General features: G+C 35.1%; 2 long non-coding RNA genes across 2 annotated transcripts; one reads left to right on the plus strand and one right to left on the minus strand.

Moving 5' to 3' along the window:
- Positions 1–318: 318 nt before the first annotated feature.
- LOC110467976 (uncharacterized) lies at positions 319–13,632 on the minus strand. The gene is made up of 3 exons (XR_002464959.3): positions 13,597–13,632; positions 12,913–12,988; positions 319–331 (listed from the first exon to the last, which is right to left on the minus strand). It is a non-coding gene; the product is annotated as an uncharacterized LOC110467976 (long non-coding RNA).
- On the plus strand, positions 2,160–20,443 carry LOC110467975 (uncharacterized). Its single transcript, XR_002464957.3, has 3 exons — positions 2,160–2,224; positions 13,614–13,686; positions 20,363–20,443. It is a non-coding gene; the product is annotated as an uncharacterized LOC110467975 (long non-coding RNA).
- The last annotated feature ends 255 nt before the right edge of the window (positions 20,444–20,698 follow it).

Genomic DNA, 20,698 nt, shown 5'->3' on the forward strand with positions numbered 1-20,698 from the left:
AGTAGTAACTGAGTGGTTGTAGAAGACAACTTTAGGTAAAGTCATCATGAACTCATTCAGTTTAAATTACATGAACAGATAAGCAAAATTAAGTCAGCAACTAAAATTTTCAGTTTTAAAACAGAATACTCAAGAATAAATTTTAGAACTTATATAAAATTTACTACTAAATATCATAATTCTGTAACTGTAACATGAAAAAAGGGTCAGATAACATTAAAGGGTAAGAAATTATGTTGGTATTTATTTTATACCTACCAGTAAGTGGACAAATGGATAAATGGATAAACCACTTCTTCCAAAAAGAATATGAGAATTAAGCAGAGGAACCCTAAAGAATGAAGAAATGAACAAATATGTAAACAATCCTTATGTCATAGAAATAAGCAAAAGCAAGTGATTTAACTTAAAAGATCAGTTAGACTTTGGAGCTATTGAAAAAATTGTTCACATTTAAAAGTATCTTAGGAAAAAGAAACAAAATTTCTGCTGCTCAGAATGAGGATGTGACTAAAAATAATAAAGCTTTGTTCAAAATAATATTTTTGCTACAGGTCTCAAAAATCATGAAGTGGAACATGGGGCAAAGGCCCGCATCTAATACAAATGGGATGGGAATGATCACAGCTCAGATGTGAGAAAAAGTCAAAGATCTCATTATATTTAAATAAAGAAACAGAATAAGCACCAGGATAACCTCCAGACTGAGTAAGCTGTCTCTGTAGAAAAGACAAATGAGAACAGATGCATTTGATGGCTAATTTCCAGCTGAAATAAATAACAAGCTAAATAATTTTGCAAGGAATTAGAGACTTTTTAACTGTGCATTTTTTTGAAAGCTGTCTTCAAAAAAGGCTAATTTAAAGTGGAACAGATACAGAAGGGTAGACTACCCACAGGTAGTAGACCTAAAGACCTTCACTGGTATTGCTCACTGAAATGAATACTGAGAGAATATATGATTTCTCTCCACAAGGATATCATGGAGGCTAGCAGCAGGGAAGGAAAATTATTATTTCAGATAAATGGCAAACTTGGCACAAGAACAAGTACAGACAGAATAGTCAAGCATAAATTTAAGCTGGAAACCAGAAGAAACTGTAAGAACCAGAGAAGGGAAGTTATTCCACTCAATCATTCAGTAAGAACACAAGAACAAATATCTACTCATAGAGACAAATATTTTAGAAAGGCATTTGGTAATGTCTGTGATTTGCCTATACTGGAGACGACCAGTCTTAGTATCATGAAAGTGCTCTTCTGATCTTACGTTCCTGCTTTTCTTCTCAAATTCGCCATCATACAAGTTCTTACTGCCGTGTGTCTAATTATCTCATACCACAGTTGCAAAAATAACAGCTCCTCTCAAATTCCTGAAAAACCTGTACTGCACACGTAAATAAGCAAAAAATTATTTACACAGAAGCCTTTTGATATATGAAAACTGGGAATCAATCTGGATTTTGTGCCTGAAAGAAGCTGCTATTCAAGTTGTTAGCCTCATATGCTGGAAAAGTAAAGATGTTTGCTGGCTGTGCATCATCACTAAGTAGTTGCTCTAATCATAAGAGGGAGATTCATCCCTTTAGATCTCTCTTCTATATCTTAGTAAGTCTCTCTAGGTTCACTTTACAGACAAAATAAAAATTAAGAGATACCTTCAGTGCTTGATCAAGTCAACTTGTTTTATATGGCTATAGTTGAAAGTATGGGATGAATTGTACCCCAAACAAGTCCATTTGCTTTTCTTTATAAAGAAAACACACAGAATTTGTATCCTTCTGTAGCTGCATCAATACTCATACCAAGGCATGTTTTGTGGTACTGCTGCTTGTTGATCTACTCTAGGAAATTGTCAGAAAGGTCCCTGTCCTGACTTTTTATCTCAGTCAGCCAGCACTCCTCCTGAAAATTCCTGGGACTTAACATGGGCAGAAACTGTTCCCAATAGGCACTTTGGTTGCTAGTGGAATTTATTGCTATGTACACAGACTGCTCTGTGCCAGTTGGCTTCCACAGCTGAGAACATCCCTGGGTACATTTTGTTTAGGAGGATGGTGTGGCTGTATCAGACAGACACCAATGAATAGTGTCTCCTCTTTTGGAAATGAGAGAAGTGTCAAGCAGCATAGTTTTGGGTATTATTTTAATGTTTCAGTGATTTCAAACAATATCAGTAAAGCCAACCAACATATGAAGACAAAGTAGGATCCACTGGTCAAAGGTAAGAGAATATAATAGTTCAGTGAAGTGTGGCTGTACTGAAGTTGACAGTCTCCTAAAAATTCTGGATTTAAAAAAAAAAAAAAAAAGTCTATTTCACTTTAAAAATAACTAATGCTACTAATCTAGATTTTCTTTAGCTATTTATTCTCTTGGTCATATACTCACAGCTGCAAATTGTAGCAGTTTCTTCCTTACCTAGGTTTGCCAAGTTGGACATTTGCAACAGACAGCTTTAATATCCTCTTAAAGTGAGAATGGATTTGATATTTGAGAGCTACTGTCTTCACGTCTTCAGAATCAAAACCAGAGAAAAAATGTAGTGATGTCACAAGATCAGTTGTTGTATTTCAGACAACTGATGTAATTTTGTCTGCCCATCACCACTCAAAGCTAAAGAATGCAGAAAAACTGTAACATAATATTAATAATGAAAACTTTTTCCCCCACTTTGAAGAAAAGAGTTGTGGTTCCTGATGAAAAAGTAGTGACTAATGTCAGGCTTGAATGAAATTACTTTCTTTATGCTATTTCATGGGGTCCGTGTGTATACAGCAGGGAAACAATATGCACAGTACTGGTCAGAAATAGGACTTAAACTGCAAAAGCTGATTTGAACTCACAAAAATTAATATCAGTTTTAATAGGCATTGTGTTTGCACCAGGCTTCCCTCTTCAAAGACAGTTGACAGAGAAGAGGAAAGGCAGAGGGAAATTGTATATTCAAGATCACATATGAGTAAAAAACTGCACAAAAAAATCCCATCTCTCCTGACTCAGTCCAGTAGTGATTTTAGTTCTTCAGATTTCTTAAGAAATCAAAGATACCAGCTGTCTACCAGTACAGTATTAGGGTATATAATAATGCAGATCATATTTACAAAATAATACAGATTGTGTAGATATACCTAATTAAGTTTTAATGATTTACTTTTGGTACTAGTCAGTCTGTAATGACATAGAACTTCATAAAGCTGCAATATTTACTTCAAAAATGGGGTGAAAAGTTAGGCACTTCATCTGTGCTCAGTTTTGCATTGTTGTTAGTACTTTGTGGTAACACCCAAACTAGCTCAGCTACATGTGCAAAAGCTGTGATATCTGTACTACAGACATACGTAGAAAAAGTGGACTATGGTTAGAAGCTTATTATATAAAAATAACATGAAATTTTTGATAATTCCTTAGAACTTTAGTTTATTAATATACTTTAAAATTTCTCCCCTGCTATCCCAGTAACAGACTGGAGAATCACTGTTGATAACAGCATCATGGATGGTGGATAAGTCATTCATGATGACACCTTTGTTAGGCTTTCTGCAGACCTATTTATAGCACATTTCCTTCTGCTATTGTTCTTCTGGCTCTCAGAAAAGTAATTTACCAGCCCAATAAAGGGATAATTGCTGGACCTAGGCCAGCTGTGGTTTCTCTTGAGAACTTTACAGCAGCCAGGATGGGAGAGGGAATCTGTTAGAATCTCTCAGTCCTGTTGCAGTCAGGAAAGCCTAAGGGCATATATCACCTCATGTGTGGCTTGTTCTGTTTGCTTTTACACTTGGCAGGGTCCTAAGACTCAGGAATGCACATCCTTGAATAAAAACTATCTATACAGTCTGAGCAATCGTTACATCTGATTAGGAAGCATAAAAAGAAGCACACATGTGGTTGACTCTGTTCCTCTGATGTCTGTGGCTTTTTGCTGACAGGAAGGAAATCCTTTTTAAAACTTATTTTTTTAAGAGTTCAAATAGATTTCAAACCATGTGAGCCAAAACTTGCTCTCATCTACATCCATGCAGTCCTGTTGACTAGACAAGAGTGAAGGCTTCTCTACAGACAAAACCATCCTTGCTTTGTTTCTCTGAAGCATTTCTTAATCTACATCAGGCTTACAACAAAACATCCAGACTGTTTCACAAAAAATGTCCCTCCTTTCCCTCCTCCCCCAAGGCTTTATTAAGTATGAGTCTCAGCTGGATGAGATGTCCAGGTGCCAAACAGGGTTGTCCAGAGATATAAGGCTCAGGGAATTATGGTCTTCTCTGTCAAGTGGGTTTGTGTTTTCTGAGCTAGCTCTCGAGCTGTTAAGTATGTCTCATCATGCAGGAAAATACAAAAAGCATGCCTGTGAAGCATCTCAACATTATGCATGGTTTGCAACTGCAGGGAGGTGCCATCCATGCAATGGGTAGGGCCATGTGACACCTCAGCAAGTACAGACCTGCAGCGTTTGAATTATAGAATGAGTTATGTAAGTTTGAAAAGACCTCTAAGATCATTGAGTCAAGTGTTAACCTGGAATTGCCAAAACCACCACTAAACCATGTCCCTAATGTATAATTGGAACCTTATAAATTTTAATTAATGAGTTAGTTTATCCTCTTGCATCACTGAAACCTCTTTGCATTCATAGGCATGAGGCAAACACATCCAGTGTCTTGAAAATGCCTACTGTCTCCTCTATGGGACCACAGGAGTATAGATGGAATGCTTGCATGGGAGCTCAGAAGCACATTTCAAATACTCCCCTAAGTCACTTAGATAACTAACAAAGCTATAAGATTTCTGAAATTCAGTTTCCATAGATACTTAGACCTGGACCTGTTCCATGCAAATTTAAGCACTTTATTGAGACAGTTAGGAAAGATCTCCAAAGTCTTATCAAGATGTTTTCTATTCTGGAAGTGCCAATTTCTCTCCGTTAGCTACAGAGCAAATACACAGTGATTTCACTTCTGGATCAGGTGTTTCAATGAAACACTTACTTTTAGAGCTGAGGCCAAAGTTGGATCTTGCCTCTTTCCCCTTCAAACTGCCTTCAAGATCCATTTTTTGGCACTGAAAGACTATTACAAAAAATATGGCATAACAAGAGATAAATTGCATTATTTTCCGCAGAACTGGAACCCCATCCATCAAATATTCCCTGACCTGTATTTATGCAGTTGATTATTTCTCTGTAAGTCATCTTGCACTTGTCTCTCCTAGGTAGCATCCAGTCATCCACTTTTACCCAGATTAACCTGCTTGAGAACATTTGCAATTCTCTGTTCAACATTTCCATAGTGTTTTTTAATAACATGAACATCTGTCTTGGGTTAGAGCTAGAAATAAAATATATGAGAGGCTATCTTTGTACTAGTTTTCTGTCCATTTAATTTAGAAATTGCAGCAAGTTTTTTCCATTGATTGTAATAGTAGGAAATTGTTCATTAATATTTAGGTTTAGTAGCTATATTTGCCAAGTCTGGCACTTGCATAAGATGATGCTATAATAGTCAGAAATAAGTGGCTGATGTCAAGAAAGGAATCTAGATATTAGGAGAAGAATACTTCATCTATCCTTTCATTTTATGCAATTATTACAATCAATAAATGTTTGTGATGAATGTCTAAAGATTTGTCTCAACACAGACAAAAAAAAAAAGAGATTTTTCTAATTTTACTGCACAATCATTTTATACTTATGTAATCTGAAAGAGAAATTATCAGAACTTAAGAACAACTCACGGAATTACTGCTTGCATTACCAATATACCCTGTTATCTTAGTACAGCATATAAAGCATATACAGGTCTAATATCAATGAAAAATGTTTCCTGTACAAGAATGAAGTCAACCAGAACTGTTAACATGTAATTTAACTGAGAATTTCGCACACAGATCTACATTTTTTCAGTATTGCTCATCCTGTCAAGCATGTTTCATTAAGTACTTAAAAGAAATGTCAATTTTTGCACTAACAACTTGTGAAATTCCTGGACATTTGTGATTTCCATGTGAAAACTATTATCTTTAAAAAAAGATATGTATTCTTTTCCTCTTAAGGAGACTGCATTTCTCTTCCTAATTTTTCAACTTTCAAGACTTTCTTTGCTTTTAAACAAACATCTGTAAGTAAAAACTTTCATTAAGTGATCCCTATTTTAGGATTCATAATGAGAAGAGAAAAGCTGTGTGATTTGAGTTGTTTTGCATGTTGCTGCAAATGTTTTACACCTAACTTACCTCATCTCTCAGTAATATTCTTACTTGATTTCTAAGGGAGCAGGAGAGTAATGAATGACACACAACAGCCTGATTCCCCTGTGTCACAGACTCCACCCAAGAGCTTGGTTTGGGCACACAATAAAAGGCACCATACACTGTGACTACTCAGTATTTGTGACAGAGCAAACTGATAATGCATTTCCTAGACTCAATGCAATTTTACTGGCCTGGATGACTGTGTAGTCCTCATTATTAACATATACCCTACACACTGTTGAGTCTCAGAAAGATGCTAAGCAGCTGGAAGCTTGTTCTGAGTGCCAGAAAGGAAACAGCTTCCCATACACGGAATTTAATGCAACAGCAATCCCTACATTTTGGCAAGGAAGCGCGCGCGTGCGCGTGTGTGTGTATGATGGTGGTTTAAGAAACTATAAATCTTTCTCATCTTGTGTCAAAAATGTCACTCAGGATGAAGGCAAGGAGGGAGTTTCAGTGCCAGCCCCTGACTTCTGGGGACTTGATTTGGCAAAAGGACCACACTCTTTGCATGTCCTTTCTCTCCTTCTTCATGCTGTGCATCATTTCAGCTGACAGATTTACACAGGAAAGCTGGCTCAGCAAGGCCTGCCGTAGTTGGTGGCAAACAAGAATATGAGGGAATTAACTTCTGGCCTGCTGACAGTGGCTAAATCTGCCAAAGCAGAGCTGGGTAATTTGGTTTCTTTCTTTTGTTGATTTTGTGCCAGCCCACAAGAGAGGATTAAGCAGCTAAATTCTGCATGGAGAACTCTACCCCTTTCGCTCAAATCCTATTGTCTTGATAGAATGACAGTAGCAAGTTGTGCCAATCTCTAACATCTTGCTGGCATTTCCCCAGAACATATCAGCTTTTGGTCTCTGAAAAGAAGGATTTGTTAAAGAACTAATGTTAAAAAGAAATGAAAAAGGACAGAAGAGGATGAGAAGCCATGGAGTAAAAGTTTTGCCTTGTATTAATTAAAGGAACAAAGTTCTCTAATCCTGATGGAGACTCTACAATGAAATGTGGGTAAGTCTCTAGCTCTCCTGTTGTTGTAGCACATTAAGAGTGTTCGTTCCCTGTTATCCACAGTATTTGTTTAATGCAGGAGCTATTCCCTATTGAGTTCTGAGAAGCTTTGCATTCATTTCACTCATTAACATTGGGTAGAGAACCTCCAAAAATAAGGTCTTAATTTCTCTATTTGCAAAGTGTATTTACATCACAAATAAGCTAAGGATGAACATTTTTTTCCCCAAAGCATCAAACCTTCTCTGAAAGTGAGATAAGTTTAAGTGCTAAGGAAAGTGGGCAGCAGGGACAGTAAGGTTTTTGATTTTCTGTCCCAAAGTCAATATTCTCTAAGAAGACTTAGGTCTAACAGGCTTCCAGATTGAAACCATCAGAACTGTTAAAACCATCTCATCTGACTTCCTGTGCAGCACAGTCCTGAGGACTTCAGGAAGAGATTCCTGCCAAAGACCTTGCAGGGAGTTAGGAAAACATTCCAAAAAGGCAGGTCTCCATACAGTGTGACCTCTTTAGACCACATTTTCTGTGTAGGCAGAAATGTTTTGCAACCAGGACTAAATTATTTTTCTGAAAGGTAGGAAGGACTAGACTTGCACCTATTGCAGTCCAGCAATTTGTACACCTGAGCCTGAAGAAGCCTGAAAACAAGTTTAAGTCCTAAGTAATGTAAGATTCCTATGCTTTTGCAGCTTACTTTTTAAAGTATCACACAGCTTCTAATTGAAAGCTCCAGTGTGAGAAATAAGGAATCTAATGACACTTTCCTTTTGACTAAGTAACACCCATGTAAAAAAAAAAAAAAATCACTGCAATGTTTCTTCCCTTATTTTCCCTTATTATTTCCAGTGTGCCTTCTACAAGATATGAGGAGTTCCACAGAATTTTGTCTCATATTTCCTTGGCTGCACTCATAATCTAAGAAAATAATGGGGTATCTCCCAGACTAGCTCTTCTACTTAATGCTATATTTAAGATGAAACTATTCTAAGTCAGAGCATTGTCTTTAGAAAAAAAAATTTCCAATATGACATCTAGGTAAGAAAATATCCTTTGATTAAAACACACAAATGAAAACAATTCATAAGTCCTAAAGCTGATATTTTCCTCTATTTATTTTCTTCTCATTTAATATTAGTCACTTATCAATTCTAGAACAAATATTTTGATGAAGACAAAGAAAGCAGATCCAAATCTAGATTTCATTAGTTTAAAATTAACTTTGCCTTTTCTGTTGTATAAATGTCTCATCTATCTATAACATTTACTTTATTCTAGAATGTTATATATACATATATTCACACAAATATTTATATAATTCAGATTCCTAATATTAATTTCACAGAATTTCATAGAATTTCACAGAATTAACCTTGGAAGGCACCACCAATGGAGTCATCTGGTCCAACCTCCCTGTTCAAGCAGGCTTATCCCAGAGCACATGGCACAGAATTGAGTCCAGAGTGTTCTTGCATATCTCTAGTAAGGGAGACTCCACAGCCTCTCTGGGCAATCATTTCTAGTTTGTGTTCACTTGCACAGTAAATAATTTCTTCCTCGTGTTCAGTTAGAACTTGCTATGCATCACTTTCTGCCCATTGGCTCTTGTCCTGTTGCTGGGCACCACCAAGCAGAGCCTGGTTCATCCTGACACCTTCCCTTTATATAATTACACAGATCAATGAGGTTCCTCTCAGTCTTCTCAAGGCTAAACATGGCCAGTTGTCTCAGCCTTGTCTCACAAATGAAGAGCTCCAGTCCCCTAAACACCTTTGTTGCCCTCCAGTGGACTCCAGGAATTCCATGTCCCTCTTGTACAGAGGAGCCTAGAACTGGACACAGCATTCCCGATGTGGCCGCATCACCAGGTCTGATCATCTCCCAAGACCTGCTGGCCATGCTCTTCCTAGGTTTAAGTAAATTTAATCTTAAAAATGCTCTTCCAAATTTTTGAAAAGTGTTTATGCAGGATTTTGAGATATGTTTTGCCTTTGCTTAATTAATGAAACCATTCAAATAATGTTTTTTTCTGAGGAGAAAGAAAGTGGCTGCAGAAGTTTGGAGCAAGGCAATAAGTGAGGGAAACTAATGCATCACTGACAGCATTCTAGTTAATTTAAAGGTAAAATTCTTGTTTTCTTTGTTCTGGTCACTGTTTCTCAGCAGTCTTGAAAAATAATTCATTTCTATTGGAACTATATTATTTTTCAATATTAACCAATACCAGAGTCTCAGGAAATAATGCTCCACAAGTGTAAAAGACCATGGCAACTAGACTATTGATATGATAATCAAACCTTGATTGTATAGAACCTGAACACTTTTACCAACCTTTTTCCCTAAACTATCAACCTATCAAACCTATCAACCCTCATTAGTATCTCAGAAGCATATACAGCATACTTCAGTCATGATGGGACTTTGGTACATTTTTATGTTTTTAATCTGGGCTTGACCTCTTACACACAGGTTAAATAAAATTCTGCTGAGCCAACACTTTGGCCTTTCTGAGCAAATTTCAAAAATAATTCAACTATTAAGTAGAGAGATGAAAAATATTTTTAAAATGTTTTCAGATATATTGACTTGAAAGTAACTTTATTTTTAATTTAACTCTATTTTAATTTCACCACTGTCAAATTTTGAGTGCAATATAATATTTATTCTCTTATAATAAGGCCATTACTCTTAGTATATTTTCATCTGGGAAAGGTTTTTTGTATTTATGGACTATTATTATGTTACTGGTGTGAATTAGATTGGACATTATAAAAATTTGAAAATATGTAACAACATATGTAAGATGTTTCAGTATTTTCAAATTTATTGTACACAATCTTATAATTTTCTGCTGATTGCTAAAAATGAATGAATATTTGTTAACTATATTTGAGCTGAAGGCAATTTACACAAAAATATTTGCTAAAAACATAAGCGGTTTTACATAGAAAAATCTGTCTTTTGCCACATAGGCAAACTGCATTCTGGTACATCAAGCTGCAATTATTGCAATTGCACCAATTCCATTCAATATTATAAGCTAAACATTTTGGAAATTGTCATCAGATGTTTTATATTCATCTAGTTCTGCATTTGAATATATATAAGTGAAGGTATTCATGATATAAACATCACAGCCTATAAGAAGCAGGTTATCATGACACATAATAGCTGTAAATCAAACAGGAAGGGAAGGACTGTGCAGGAACTATAAACTGGCAAGAGACTCAGGAATGTCATCTAGAGGTCTTGTTTCACACTCTCTCTAGTAGTTTCTAACCAGGTAGGTTTGTCTGATTTCATGGAATCCAACCAGGAAACAACAGAGTAGAAGAATCAGGGGAACTTCAGCCAACAAAGGACTGATTTCATGAGGACATGGAATGAGTATGAGCAGAGTTTGTGAAGTAGAATAGAAAGGAACTGTGGAAGACAGCAGAGGACTCAGTATCCTTTATCTTGCAATCCAGTGCAAAAAGTGGAAGATCTGAGAGGTCCTGGGTATAGTAAACCCTACAGGTTGAAGGTAATAAGAGTTACTGCCTCACTATCACTGAGTTGAACACACATTGTTAGATTTAGGAACAGCTAGAGATTCATTATGTTGTTCTTTATGTCTTACTCCACAATATTGTTTTGAGCCTTACTTTCTTAAGATGACTGAAAAACTCAACCAAACAAAATAAGTCAAAGCAATAATACCATACCATAATACCCCACCATAATACCACAATTTTAGAGGTTACTTGACATTGAAAACACAAGAGCAAAAATCTCAAGCCTTTTGTTGCCCTTAGCTCATCTGCATTGGAGAAATTAGACTCTCTTGCATATAAACCTTGTCTTGCATATAAAAAAGATAAATTCTGGCAACACTACTGTGGTGTATCACCTTATCAGTATATGGGTGGAAATTCAATTGCTTTGAAGAATTAAATGGACCATTAAACTAACCATCATGGAGACATGGATGGATTGACACTCTGCAATGGTATTTGAATTAGCCACTTTGCTGTCTCTGGCAAATGTTTCTAATTTTTTTTCTGACTTAGCCTTAGGCTGATAAGAAAAGATAACATGAACCTAAGAGCCATGGCAAATTAGTTTATCATCACTACTAACAGTACCCTCAAACACTCCAGGAAGCCTTCCAGCAAGGATTAACACTTTAATACAGTTGCATCTAACATTTCTTGTGTTCATTTATCTAGAATGTTTACTGGCAATGTTGAGTGTATTTTATTAAAGGTATCTGCACAATTACCTTGAAGGAATAAAGCTTAAGCCTATTAAATTACTAAACATCCAAGATCCATGGTGAATTTAAGAGGCTTGTTTCTGTTTGGAGGAATAGGAGCATGGATTACCAGATGCACAGATTATAAACTCACTATTGCTCATTCATGCAAATTCCGGTTTGAATCATGCCTAACTTCAAAACATATCACAAACTCCCTTTATCTGAAAATGTGAACAAGAAGCCTATGAGAATAGTATCCAGAGGGCTTCCTGTCACAGCTGAACTGATAATATTGTAGTGAAAGAGAGTTTCATTATTCCATGTCTTCATGGAACTGTAATATTATTTTTAAAAATTGTATCAATTACATTTGAACTGGCTTTGTGCTGTTGTTTCCTCTTTATTAATTAATATTTTCTGTGACCCTCATGCAGCATTATGGGTATAGTTCTCTGAACACATACACTCAGCATCTGCATTTTACAGAAAAGGGTAGTGCTATCAAAAAATGATTTCATGGCATTTCAAGGAAATGCCAAAGACATGAAACTCTTGTTTAAGCTTTGTGCTTATTTTATATATTGCAGCTGACCTCATGGTTTATAGCATTATAAGGAAAATTTTCTTTTGCACAAAACATTTTCTTGTTCATGTTAAGAACTTGCTAAAAGACTTACTTTATCAAGTGTAGACATTCTGGGTTTGCTCCTACAAGAGCAGCAATTTCTTATAACTGCTGATTTCAGTTCTCAGAATTAAGTCCTATTTCAGGAAAAGCAATATATAATTTATACTTCGCCAACTTAAATCACAACCTCTCTTTTTCCATTCATCCTCTACCATTAACTGTCATGAAAAGTCCAAAGAAAATGTTTTGTCCTTCCCTTAGAGGAAACAAAAACAACTTAAGGAGTATTAATAACCAAGCAGATATAATTTAAAGCAGTGTTGGGAGAGGAACAGTGCAGCCAATAATAACATCATAGAAAGCTGGTATCACTGTACTATTTATGATCATAGAGTGAAATATGGTGTTCCTTAATCAGTAACTCCTATGGAAATTCAATGAAAAGACACTATTGCCAAAAAGAATGTTGTATCCTCAAGGTCCTCTCCAGTGCTTACGTGTTGGATGCAGAAAGGATGGTTTTCCACAGGAAAGTGTGATGGCCCCCAGGCAGCCTCTTGCTCTTCCCTGCCTCATATACATGGACAAACCATGCATTCTGTACTCTGGTAATTCAGTTTAGATAGTCTAAAATTAACACATTGTTTAACTATTTAATTGTCTTTGGGGTACTTGCCTTCACCACTGTGTGAACAGAGTATCTTCGTTCTTATGTAAAAAAAGACAATTCTGAATACATGTTGTTACCATTTACAGATGGCAAACTTTCCATCTTACCTTCCTGGGATACTAGATGTTATAAAACAAATTACTGGGATTTTTTTTCTGCAGTTGTTTCTTCTGCCTTCAACATCTGCAAATATTAAGACAGAATAAGTTTAGGATTTTCAGCATAGATGGGACAATGCCCTTCCCTGAAGTTCTAAATATTACAAATCAGATTCCCAAAGCTGGTAGATACAAATACCTAACTTATGGAGTTTTTGACTCTAGATACCTTTCTAGTTATGAACAGTACAGTCTCCATGGCCTATTGCCTTTGAGTGCTCCAAATACTCATATCCATGAACATAACTTCAATTTATGAGTCGGGTCATATTGGTAAATGGAAGCCTCCTTCCTAAGAAATATTCAAAGGACACTTGACAGGATTGCATTTCCATTTTCACTTGGAAATGCTGGCATCTGAAAGTCTGGTCCATTTTGAATAATCTTTGGGAACTTCCTTTCCTTTCATGCAGGTAAATCAGGGATAATTTAAAAGCAAAGTACCTTTATAAAATGCAAGTCAGATGCTTTCATCTTCATGACCTCATAATTAACTTTCCATTGTGAGATCTTCTTGGGTTATGGCTACTGATTAAAAGGTGAAAGGTTGAGGAGAAAGTGAATGGCAGGGAATTACATGCTCCCTTTCCTTTTAAAGGCACTTCCTTTACAGCAGTTATGATAAATACTAACCTTTATTCATGTTACAGGTCTGAATTGGTGCCATATGATGATGAATTCCTATACAAAGACACGGCAGGACCTGATTAAGAGTTAAAAAAAGTATGAACACAGATGGAAAGAGAAAACTTGAAACTGGAAGATGGCAGGGACAGCTGACAGCATTATGTTTCCAATGAAGAAGGGTAAAAAAATGTTTGGGGAAAAAAAAAAAAGAGAGAAAACTGTTCTTTTAGCCCCCGATGCCCACATTTCAATCTGGAAAAAAATAAGAAAGCTTTTTTTTATCCAGTTCTGTGTAATGTAACAGAGATGGATGAATCACATGCAGGAAGATTTTTTTTTACTTCAGCACATCAAAATAGATTTTATTCTTTCACTATTCAAAATTATATAAACTGCAAGGTCTATATATGTGCATGTACCTCTTCTAAATCCTGTCTTCTGTAGATGCTCCTATGAACCTCTAGGTGAGATTTCTGAGCATTTAAATCTGACACTTTGAATCTAAGGGTTTGAATTCAGTGTTTTCTGACACTCATGTGAAGCTGCTAACAGATTCTGATTTGCTCAGACACAGCCTTTACCAGGGATTGCTGTAGAAGTTCTCTCAGCCCAAAGATAATCCAAATTTCACCAAACCTCTGAGATTAATTCTTTCAATGCAGCATATTTTTATTTTGGTTGTTTGTTTGTTTGCTTTGTTTGGTCATTGTTGTTATAGTTTCTTTCCCCCTCCCCAAGGATACTGTTATAATGATGATAGAAGCAGAAGATGAAAATTTCTGTCATGCTTTCAAAATTTTTTCCCAAATGTAAGGTTTTCCCAAGACTAAAACAAAAAATTTAACTTTAAAAAAGGAGTTAAACAAATGAGTAAATTAACAATTGGGCATCTTCTACCTTTGTGAAATTAGTTCCAGAGTAGTGATAATCTCTATAGAATAACTCAGGAATTTCTTAAATTATGTACAATCATGTGATTTTAGTCAGAAGAGTAGTCTACTGAGTTATTGCAGACATGCTAAGTAATTTTGTTTAAAAATAATAAGTATTTGGGCATCTTAACAGTTTGGTGACTGAAAAAAGTGGAGTGGAGCAAAAGCCATTTTTCAATTAAGCTGGTTAACCTAATTTATCTTTCAGTTTATATCTGCTATTTATTTTGCATGGTTAAGAAAAATCCTCATGCATATAAATTGTAACCAAAATTATATTAGTCTTGATTTTACTGAAATATATTGTGTATAAAAGTTTACCAAGGCCTTTAGAAAAATGATTGAATTGCCTGCACTGCCTGGTGCACCAAAAGTCTTCAGAGACAGCATTTTGGAAAAATTATTTCATTTCAAAGCTTTCCTAGTTGTGTTTGTTAGGTTTTGTTTTTTCCAGTGGTCCTTTGTAATTTTCTTCACTCGACATTGTATATTGTGGCACTATAATAAATAGACATGAATAAAAGAACAGCCATAAAGATGATTAAAGCTATTGATTCAGAGACTGAATATACAGCTGATGACAATATTAAAAGGGCTTCAATACTGATAGCCAATAGTAGGATTTGCTAGCAGGGATACAAGACTGGTTACACAACTGCAGCATGTGGACAAAAAAATCCCAATTAACAACAGTTCAGAGAACATGGGAGTTACTATAGGGGCGTTTTAGTATTATTCCTTGAGATAGCCTTCATTTATATGTTATCCTTTGGATAATGTTTATAATTCAAAAGATGTGTAACAGAGAGTACCTGTGAATGGATTTAATAATCCATTGTTAAAAATAAATTATTCTATATAAATTTTACCTTAGAATTTTTCGCCCTGGCTTTGAGGAAGACTGATGGCTTTTCTATAATTTATCTACCCTTAATTCCAACACATTTGAATTTATTTGGAAGTAGTTCAATTAATTCACCACCAGTGGCCAGTAAATTAGGTTAGAGAACTAGGTACTTTCTGTCAACAGGACTGGTTTCAACCTTCTTTGCAGTGTTGATACTCTAAATCAACCCAGTGAATAAAATTAATCTGATTATGGTTTAGCACAGAGTGATTGTTCTACACCTATAACTTGCTTTTGCTGTAGAAGTGGTTCTTAAAGTCTGATTTATTTCTTAGCTCTGTACACAGCCTATGGCTCCTGTCAGGCTGAAGGGCCAGCATTGACTTTCCATTGCCAGGGACAACATCCTCTCCTCCTCTTTTTTTGATTGACACAGAAGACACCATGTGAAACAATGGTAGTGTCTCAGGGGGAAACACGGCATCTGAATTCTGTTGCTTTTGTTGGCATTTCTTGTGAGCCTAAGAAGAGAAAAGTTTAAAATAGTCTCCCTTTTTATTTCATCAACAATTTCACATAAGAGACAACTAAATTAAAAAAAAGACCAAAACAAAACTAAACAAAACATAATTCTATATTATAGGTTTGACAGTGCTGCTTAGGAAAGTTAGAGTTAGGCTATATATTCTCTGACAGAGAGCAATGAATAGAAATCAAACCTAGAAAAAAAAATTATGCTTGCATATATTGTAGTGTGTGTGAAAGATCTGTTATATTTCTCAGGAACTGGATATTATATTATTTTGTAGAAGTTTATTTTAGATTTCCATAGACCATCTGAATTAAACTTATACACATATATACACACCCTACTGTCTGTTGCCTTAGATATGTTCTCATGAAATTGAGCACCTAAAATTCTCACTTAAAAATTCTCCTTTGTTACATTTAGAAGATTGAAAAGTTCACATAGACTCTTAAAAAAAATCCCCACTGGGGTCCTTAGAGAGGAGTTACAATTTTTTGAAGGTCGCAATGTCTAAATAGACTTGTCCAGGAATGAACATTTTTTTGGCATCTACCTAATTAAGTTAAAAGTTAATAAATTCCCTTGGTTGCTCCTTTCTTCAGGAAGCATGCAAAAAATGCATTGAAGTAAGGAAGTTCAAGGTTTCAGTATCTGCCGCCCTTGGTCTTTCTCAGGAATTCTTTAGCTGATTACATGCTTCTCCTTTCAACAACATAAGCTTTGTATCTCATGTTTTGTAAAGGATCATTTCCCCAACCACCTCTCTAAGGCCGCTCTTGGTCAGCCAGAAAAGTTAGCATCTGGATGTATTTCTACCACATACATTTAAAATGCCCAAGGGAATGAATTTTCCTTTGATTATTTTAACTAAAGTAATCTTTATAAACATTCTTATGATCTTACAAATGCTTTTTCTTATGTGCAAGAGTTGAAATTCTTTCAGATTTCAGTGTTTCCTTTGAAATTTTTGCTTTATTTTCTGAACCAATACATTTTTTCCTTTTTATTAATAATGACAGTCAATGAATAGCAAAAAAATCATGTAACTGAACAATACTTACCTATAAGATGGGTTCATTCTGGCATGTTTGGAATGCTATACTTCATAAGATGATATAAGATCTGGATTTATCCTTGTGTCAGCTCCACACTAACGCAAATCCATTAATTTTGATTAAATTATGTCTTATGCCTAATTTATGTCAGTGTAATTGAGGAGGATTAGGGCTTAATTATAATTGTACATAATTATCCATGATTATAATAAATGCCAACATTAAGTCAAAATAGTAAGGCTAAACTGTTGGGGATCCAAACTGAGATGATGAGTTGCAGTACTTAAGAGATGTCAAGCACCTGCAATATGTAGCTGAGGGTAGAATGAAACCCCTAAATGCTGCGCTTTGGATTTAAAAGTCCAAAACTGGTGTAAATTTTTTACTATGCAAAGAACAACAGCTATTTCTTCATTAATAATTTGTGCACTCAGAAGATACAAAGGATCAGATTAGGTTTGTGAGGTCTTGGAGTGAGTGGGAACATTTATTAAATGTGAAGATCCTAAATTAAAACTTCTGAGCACTTTCCTATAGTTTTTCACATATCTTCCCTTTTATCTCATATGAAAATTATCCCAAAGATTTTTCTCATTTCATCTGCCTAAGGGTCTTCACCTTGACTTGATACCAAACTTACAAATATTTAACTTTTTCTTTCCTATTTTATACTCATAATAGTGTATATAAATAATAGACCTATAAAGTCTATATAAATAATAGGCCTATTCAAATTCTTTTATTACTCTTGAGATTAAAAGACACAACAGCTTATTTATTTTCATCACTATTTTAAAATATACTAAGAAAAATAATTAAAACCAAGACTGGCTTAAAGAATAAAATTTTTTGAGAGATTCATCCAAAAGTTGCTTGGTATTATAGTAAGAATTGAAGGATAAAGAGAAGGTTAAAATATATAGACTGGGGTTGCAAGACAAGTCAATGGAATGACTGAAGTCCAACAGCTTTTTCAATTTTCATAAAAGTTCTCAACTTTCTTCTTTTACCTTTGAGATAGAATATGACACACAAAGTGCCTACAGATATTTCCTAGAAAATATATGTTTTGAATTTAAGAATTTATATTATTTTTATAAGTGTTAAGATCACATTTTTAGAACATTATTTTCAATATGGAACAGCTACTAAGATTTTCTTTTTCTGTAGTGTTTGGTGTCCTTGCATCAATTTCTTAATCTTTAGAGCTGAATTTGCTTAATATGCCTCATAATCACTGCTGAATTCTCTTGTTTTCTCTTCACCATATATTAAGTGTTTTCATATGTTCTCCTCTCTAATATTCTGCATTGATATATATATTTTAAGAAAGGCAAAATATAGACATTTTTCCCAACCTTCTTCTGAATTAAGGCACTTCCCTCCCTCCCTTCTATCACTGTAGTGTCCACAGAGCTAATATTTACTTAAGATATTAACCCCTAGACTGATCCTTTGAGGTAGGAGATATCAGGAGAGTCCCACTACTAACTAGGATGTCTGAGTAAAATATGTCTTTCACATATCACCTTCCTCTTTTAATACAAAAAATTGCAGTGCAGGGTGGTTATAGCTTGCGCTAGCTGTGTAAGTTAGCCATAGCTGGGGAACATCTAATGAGTGTGGTCCTTCTGGGGACTTCTATTCCTTGTCAGCCTCTTCAAAGTCCTTGTAACTTTGAACCAATCCTTCTCCTGAGCCAGCACTTCCTAAGGAACTGGAATCCATCTGCTGCATTATCTTAAGGCAGATTTTGGGACAGTCCTTTGTGTATGCTCTAGAGCAGAGGTATCGATTCCTTGTATGTGTTCTTCTAGAGGACAAATGGTGCTGTCTGTGACATAGACACTTAACTGCTTCCATGAATTTAGGACAGGTGGACATGGAATGAACTCTCTGGGCAAAAGCCACAAAAATATCTTGTGATGGAAGTAAGCACTCAACCTGGATCTTTCAACTCGTAAAGTCCTCATCTTTGGGTTACCCATTTTGATTCAATTTTTTTTTTTCCTATCTTATCTTGGGATATAGAATATAACTTGAAAAAAAACAACTTTTGCACTTTTTTCAACAAATTTACTTTTTTGTCTTGATCCAAGAAGAAAAGAAAAACCTCTTAAAAGCTTGTAGATACATAGTGAGTTTTGGTTCACTTCTATATAACTATTCTGCTTTTTTTTTTTAACTTTTTTTGACCTTTATGATAATTTCAACTGGGATAATGAATTTTACATTTAAAAAATATTGACATATAATATTCTATGCATTTAACATTTAAAAGATATTTTGGAACAGGATGTCCATATAAAGTTCTATTTTAAAAGAAAATTATTTTTTAACAGCAATATATTCCTTTGGAAAATTCCAGGTCAATCCATCTTAAATCTGTTCTTAATTAATATGTGACATTGACATTCCTTTCATGGCCTTGGAAGCTCTATCTCCATGAAATATTTTATCTATGAAGGCCTGGTACCTCTTTTCATGTAAACCCATTTGCATTTGAATACTCTTTGGAGGAAAAAATGCTGCTGAGTTGCTGAATTTTTATTTGTTTGTTTGTTTTTAATCTCATTTACTGTTACAGAACTGTATGAACAACAACAATTTCAATTTGTTACCCTGGACATTTCATTAAAAAAAAAAAAAAAAGAAAAAAATTAGTTAATTTCTAGCAGTAATGAAAAGGTGAACCTTCTAGTAAATTGGATGGATAACAAGGGAAGCCGATTAGCAAAAAGAGGAGCTCAGTCACTGACCTTACAATGCTTCTTTATCTTTTACATTCATCTCTCAGGCGCAGTCCAACTCTGCAACATAAAGCCAAAGCTATGGTACAAGTATTGTATTCCCTGAGGAACAGCGTATTACTTGTATATGCTTGGTTGCTTTTTTGCTGTGAGCTTCTGAATCATATAAGAAACAGTTTACTCATACATTTACCCTTTATTTAACATGCTTATTGAATAGGCAGGAATCTTCTTAAAGGACAGAAGTATTAAGATGTAGCTGACACAGAAAAGAGAAGAAAATCGTAGCATTACCATTTTCTAAAAAAATGGTCAAAGATATTTAATGACTAGAGAAAACAAGCAAAAGATGCACATTTTAATACCTTTGAGAGTTGATGTAGCATCCTACCAAAATATGAAATAAAACATTGTTAAATAATCTGGTTTATACTACTATGACACAAGAAGAAGACAATATCGTATAAGTGGGATGCTCAACTTTTTACAAGAAAGTTATATCCTGATGGATTATTTCTCACTGTTTTTTTACCCTAAGTTCTTTCTAAGTCTTTCTTTCTAAGTCTTAAGATATGTAGGTAAAACCATCTGGATTTTGAATCTATTACTCTGGGAAAAGCATTTTACTCATCATTTTGTTATGCCTTTTTTTTCCCCAGGAAAAAAAACAGTTTGCTTTGGTAGACAGAATAAAGGACCTGTTGCCACGTGCTCCCTGTACTATTCAGCTATAACCTGCACTTGTTTCCCCCTTCTCAAAATGTGCTATAGAAAAATGTATGTATGATCTGATCCTCTCATGAGCCCTGTTTATTGTGTCATTTACATTTTACTAACTGGTAGTTAGCTCCGTGGGAAGCTCATAAGCCATTACAGTCAGAAGCTGAATATTGTTTCATGCAGGTTCAACAGTTGCTGGAATCCTGCAGTTATTATTATTCTTTACTTAGGAGAAAACCAAAATAAAAAAGAGCAGGAAAGTAGGAATATAAACA

This window comes from Lonchura striata, chromosome 3 (assembly GCF_046129695.1).
Source record: "Lonchura striata isolate bLonStr1 chromosome 3, bLonStr1.mat, whole genome shotgun sequence".
Lineage (NCBI taxonomy): Eukaryota > Metazoa > Chordata > Aves > Passeriformes > Estrildidae > Lonchura > Lonchura striata.